The sequence below is a fragment of the Amblyomma mixtum genome, unplaced genomic scaffold (genome assembly GCF_055824585.1).
Source record: "Amblyomma mixtum isolate Tamu unplaced genomic scaffold, ASM5582458v1 scaffold_15, whole genome shotgun sequence".
Lineage (NCBI taxonomy): Eukaryota > Metazoa > Arthropoda > Arachnida > Ixodida > Ixodidae > Amblyomma > Amblyomma mixtum.
In genome coordinates, this window is record NW_028317684.1 from 938,543 (window position 1) to 944,914 (window position 6,372).

Sequence of the window (6,372 nt, forward strand, 5' to 3'; positions counted from 1 at the left end):
TGCTTGCTATGGTGGAGGTGATGATTGCTATGGTGGAGGTGATGCTTGCTATGGTGGAGGTGATGCTTGCTATGGTGGAGGTGATGCTTGCTATGGTGAAGGTGATGCTTGCTATGGTGAAGGTGATGCTTGGTATGGTGAAGGTGATGCTTGCTATGGTGAAGGTGATGCTTGGTATGGTGAAGGTGATGCTTGGTATGGTGAAGGTGATGCTTGGTATGGTGAAGGTGTTGCTTGCTATGGTGGAGGTGATGCTTGCTATGGTGGAGGTGATGCTTGGTATGGTGAAGGTGTTGCTTGGTATGGTGAAGGTGATGCTTGGTATGGTGAAGGTGATGCTTGGTATGGTGAAGGTGATGCTTGGTATGGTGAAGGTGATGCTTGGTATGGTGAAGGTGATGCTTGGTATGGTGAAGGTGATGCTTGGTATGGTGAAGGTGATGCTTGGTATGGTGAAGGTGATGCTTGGTATGTTGAAGGTGATGCTTGGTATGTTGAAGGTGATACTTGGTATGTTGAAGGTGATACTTGGTATGGTGAAGGTGATACTTGGTATGGTGAAGGTGATACTTGGTATGGTGAAGGTGATACTTGGTATGGTGAACGTGATACTTGGTGTGGTGAAGGTGATGCTTGGTACGGTGAAGGTGATAGTTGGTACGGTGAAGGTGATAGTTGGTACGGTGAAGGTGATAGTTGGTACGGTGAAGGTGATAGTTGGTACGGTGAAGGTGATGCTTGGTACGGTGAAGGTGATGCTTGGTACGGTGAAGGTGATGCTTGGTACGGTAAAGGTGATGCTTGGTACGGTGAAGGTGATGCTTGGTACGGTGAAGGTGATGCTTGGTACGGTGAAGGTGATGCTTGGTACGGTGAAGGTGATGCTTGGTACGGTGAAGGTGATGCTTGGTACGGTGAAGGTGATGCTTGGTACGGTGAAGGTGATGCTTGGTACGGTGAAGGTGATGCTTGGTACGGTGAAGGTGATGCTTGTTACGGTGAAGGTGATGCTTGTTACGGTGAAGGTGATGCTTGCTACGGTGAAGGTGATGCTTGCTACGGTGAAGGTGATGCTTGCTACGGTGAAGGTGATGCTTGCTACGGTGAAGGTGATGCTTGCTACGGTGAAGGTGATGCTTGCTACGGTGAAGGTGATGCGCGGTATGGTGAAGGTGATGCGCGGTATGGTGAAGGTGATGCTTGGTATGGTGGAGGTGATGCTTGGTATGGTGGAGGTGATGATTGCTATGGTGGAGGTGATGCTTGCTATGGTGAAGGTGATGCTTGGTATGGTGAAGGTGATGCTTGGTATGGTGGAGGTGATGCTTGGTATGGTGAAGGTGATGCTTGGTATGGTGAAGGTGATGCTTGGTATGGTGAAGGTGATGCTTGCTATGGTGAAGGTGATGCTTGCTATGGTGAAGGTGATGCTTGGTATGGTGAAGGTCATGCTTGCTATGGTGGAGGTGATGCTTGCTATGGTGGAGGTGATGCTTGCTATGGTGGAGGTGATGCTTGGTATGGTGGAGGTGATGCTTGCTATGGTGAAGGTGATGCTTGCTATGGTGAAGGTGATGCTTGCTATGGTGAAGGTGATGCTTGCTATGGTGAAGGTGATGCTTGGTATGGTGAAGGTGATGCTTGCTATGGTGGAGGTGATGCTTGCTATGGTGGAGGTGACGCTTGCTATGGTGGAGGTGACGCTTGCTATGGTGAAGGTGACGATTGGTACGGTGAAGGTGACGCTTGGTACGGTGAAGGTGATGCTTGCTACGGTGAAGGTGATGCTTGCTACGGTGAAGGTGATGCTTGCTACGGTGAAGGTGATGCTTGCTACGGTGAAGGTGATGCTTGGTACGGTGAAGGTGATGCTTGGTACGGTGAAGGTGATGCTTGGTACGGTGAAGGTGATGCTTGGTACGGTGAAGGTGATGCTTGTTACGGTGAAGGTGATGCTTGCTACGGTGAAGGTGATGCTTGGTACGGTGAAGGTGATGCTTGGTATGGTGAAGGTGATGCTTGGTATGGTGAAGGTGATGCTTGGTATGGTGAAGGTGATGCTTGGTATGGTGAAGGTGATGCTTGGTATGGTGAAGGTGATGCTTGATATGGTGAAGGTGATGCTTGCTATGGTGAAGGTGATGCTTGCTATGGTGAAGGTGATGCTTGGTATGGTGAAGGTGATGCTTGCTATGGTGAAGGTGATGCTTGGTATGGTGAAGGTGATGCTTGGTATGGTGAAGGTGATGCTTGGTATGGTGAAGGTGATGCTTGGTATGCTGAAGGTGAGGCTAGGTATGGTGAAGGTGATGCTTGGTATGGTGGAGGTGATGCTTGCTATGGTGGAGGTGATGCTTGCTATGGTGGAGGTGATGCTTGCTATGGTGAAGGTGATGCTTGCTATGGTGAAGGCGATGCTTGCTATGGTGAAGGCGATGCTTGCTATGGTGAAGGCGATGCTTGCTATGGTGAAGGCGATGCTTGCTATGGTGAAGGCGATGCTTGCTATGGTGAAGGCGATGCTTGCTATGGTGAAGGCGATGCTTGCTATGGTGAAGGCGATGCTTGGTATGGTGAAGGCGATGCTTGGTATGGTGAAGGCGATGCTTGGTATGGTGAAGGTGATGCTTGGTATGGTGAAGGTGATGCTTGGTATGGTGAAGGTGATGCTTGCTATGGTGAAGGTGATGCTTGCTATGGTGAAGGTGATGCTTGGTATGGTGAAGGTGATGCTTGGTATGGTGGAGGTGATGCTTGCTATGGTGGAGGTGATGCTTGCTATGGTGGAGGTGATGCTTGCTATGGTGGAGGTGATGCTTGCTATGGTGGAGGTGATGCTTGCTATGGTGGAGGTGATGCTTGCTATGGTCGAGGTGATGCTTGCTATGGTCGAGGTGATGCTTGCTATGGTCGAGGTGATGCTTGCTATGGTCGAGGTGATGCTTGCTATGGTCGAGGTGATGCTTGCTATGGTGAAGGTGATGCTTGGTACGGTGAAGGTGATGCTTGGTACGGTGAAGGTGATGCTTGGTACGGTGAAGGTGATGCTTGGTACGGTGAAGGTGATGCTTGGTACGGTGAAGGTGATGCTTGGTACGGTGAAGGTGATGCTTGGTACGGTGAAGGTGATGCTTGGTACGGTGAAGGTGATGCTTGGTACGGTGAAGGTGATGCTTGCTATGGTGAAGGTGATGCTTGCTATGGTGAAGGTGATGCTTCCTATGGTGAAGGTGATGCTTGCTATGGTGAAGGTGATGCTTGGTATGGTGAAGGTGATGCTTGGTATGGTGAAGGTGATGCTTGGTATGGTGAAGGTCATGCTTGGTATGGTGGAGGTGATGCTTGGTATGGTGGAGGTGATGCTTGGTATGGTGGAGGTGATGATTGCTATGGTGAAGGTGATGCTTGGTATGGTGGAGGTGATGCTTGGTATGGTGGAGGTGATGCTTGGTATGGTGAAGGTGATGCTTGGTATGGTGAAGGTGATGCTTGCTATGGTGGAGGTGATGCTTGGTATGGTGAAGGTGATGCTTGGTATGGTGAAGGTGATGCTTGGTATGGTGAAGGTGATGCTTGGTATGGTGAAGGTGATGCTTGGTATGGTGGAGGTGATGCTTGCTATGGTGGAGGTGATGCTTGGTATGGTGAAGGTGATGCTTGGTATGGTGAAGGTGATGCTTGCTATGGTGAAGGTGATGCTTGCTATGGTGAAGGTGATGCTTGCTATGGTGAAGGTGATGCTTGCTATGGTGAAGGTGATGCTTGCTATGGTGAAGGTGATGCTTGCTATGGTGAAGGTGATGCTTGGTATGGTGAAGGTGATGCTTGGTATGGTGAAGGTGATGCTTGGTATGGTGAAGGTGATGCTTGGTATGGTGAAGGTGATACTTGGTATGGTGAAGGTGATACTTGGTATGGTGAAGGTGATACTTGGTATGGTGAAGGTGATACTTGGTATGGTGAAGGTGATACTTGGTACGGTGAAGGTGATACTTGGTACGGTGAAGGTGATACTTGGTACGGTGAAGGTGATAGTTGGTACGGTGAAGGTGATAGTTGGTACGGTGAAGGTGATAGTTGGTACGGTGAAGGTGATAGTTGGTACGGTGAAGGTGATGCTTGGTATGGTGAAGGTCATGCTTGGTATGGTGGAGGTGATGCTTGGTATGGTGGAGGTGATGCTTGGTATGGTGGAGGTGATGATTGCTATGGTGAAGGTGATGCTTGGTATGGTGGAGGTGATGCTTGGTATGGTGGAGGTGATGCTTGGTATGGTGAAGGTGATGCTTGGTATGGTGAAGGCGATGCTTGCTATGGTGAAGGCGATGCTTGCTATGGTGAAGGTGATGCTTGCTATGGTGAAGGTGATGCTTGGTATGGTGAAGGTGATGCTTGCTATGGTGGAGGTGATGCTTGCTATGGTGAAGGTGATGCTTGCAATGGTGGAGGTGATGCTTGCTATGGTGGAGGTGATGCTTGCTATGGTGGAGGTGATGCTTGCTATGGTGAAGGTGATGCTTGGTATGGTGAAGGTGTTGCTTGGTATGGTGAAGGTGTTGCTTGGTATGGTGAAGGTGATGCTTGGTATGGTGAAGGTGATGCTTGGTATGGTGAAGGTGATGCTTGGTATGGTGAAGGTGATGCTTGGTATGGTGAAGGTGATGCTTGGTATGGTGAAGGTGATGCTTGGTATGTTGAAGGTGATACTTGGTATGGTGAAGGTGATACTTGGTATGGTGAAGGTGATACTTGGTATGGTGAAGGTGATACTTGGTATGGTGAACGTGATACTTGGTATGGTGAACGTGATACTTGGTATGGTGAAGGTGATGCTTGGTACGGTGAAGGTGATAGTTGGTACGGTGAAGGTGATAGTTGGTACGGTGAAGGTGATAGTTGGTACGGTGAAGGTGATGCTTGGTACGGTGAAGGTGATGCTTGGTACGGTGAAGGTGATGCTTGGTACGGTGAAGGTGATGCTTGGTACGGTAAAGGTGATGCTTGGTACGGTGAAGGTGATGCTTGGTACGGTGAAGGTGATGCTTGGTACGGTGAAGGTGATGCTTGGTACGGTGAAGGTGATGCTTGGTACGGTGAAGGTGATGCTTGTTACGGTGAAGGTGATGCTTGCTACGGTGAAGGTGATGCTTGCTACGGTGAAGGTGATGCTTGCTACGGTGAAGGTGATGCTTGCTACGGTGAAGGTGATGCTTGCTATGGTGAAGGCGATGCTTGCTATGGTGAAGGCGATGCTTGCTATGGTGAAGGCGATGCTTGCTATGGTGAAGGCGATGCTTGCTATGGTGAAGGCGATGCTTGGTATGGTGAAGGCGATGCTTGGTATGGTGAAGGCGATGTTTGGTATGGTGAAGGCGATGTTTGGTATGGTGAAGGTGATGCTTGCTATGGTGAAGGTGATGCTTGCTATGGTGAAGGTGATGCTTGCTATGGTGAAGGTGATGCTTGCTATGGTGGAGGTGATGCTTGCTATGGTGGAGGTGATGCTTGCTATGGTGGAGGTGATGCTTGCTATGGTCGAGGTGATGCTTGCTATGGTCGAGGTGATGCTTGCTATGGTGAAGGTGATGCTTGCTATGGTGAAGGTGATGCTTGGTACGGTGAAGGTGATGCTTGGTACGGTGAAGGTGATGCTTGGTACGGTGAAGGTGATGCTTGGTACGGTGAAGGTGATGCTTGGTACGGTGAAGGTGATGCTTGGTACTGTGAAGGTGATGCTTGGTACGGTGAAGGTGATGCTTGGTACGGTGAAGGTGATGCTTGGTACGGTGAAGGTGATGCTTGGTACGGTGAAGGTGATGCTTGGTACGGTGAAGGTGATGCTTGCTATGGTGAAGGTGATGCTTGCTATGGTGAAGGTGATGCTTGCTATGGTGAAGGTGATGCTTGCTATGGTGAAGGCGATGCTTGCTATGGTGAAGGCGATGCTTGCTATGGTGAAGGCGATGCTTGCTATGGTGAAGGCGATGCTTGGTATGGTGAAGGCGATGCTTGGTATGGTGAAGGCGATGTTTGGTATGGTGAAGGCGATGTTTGGTATGGTGAAGGTGATGCTTGCTATGGTGAAGGTGATGCTTGCTATGGTGAAGGTGATGCTTGCTATGGTGAAGGTGATGCTTGCTATGGTGGAGGTGATGCTTGCTATGGTGGAGGTGATGCTTGCTATGGTGGAGGTGATGCTTGCTATGGTGGAGGTGATGCTTGCTATGGTCGAGGTGATTCTTGCTATGGTCGAGGTGATGCTTGCTATGGTGAAGGTGATGCTTGCTATGGTGAAGGTGATGCTTGCTATGGTGAAGGTGATGCTTGCTATGGTGAAGGTGATGCTTGCTATGGTGAAGGTGATGCTTGCTA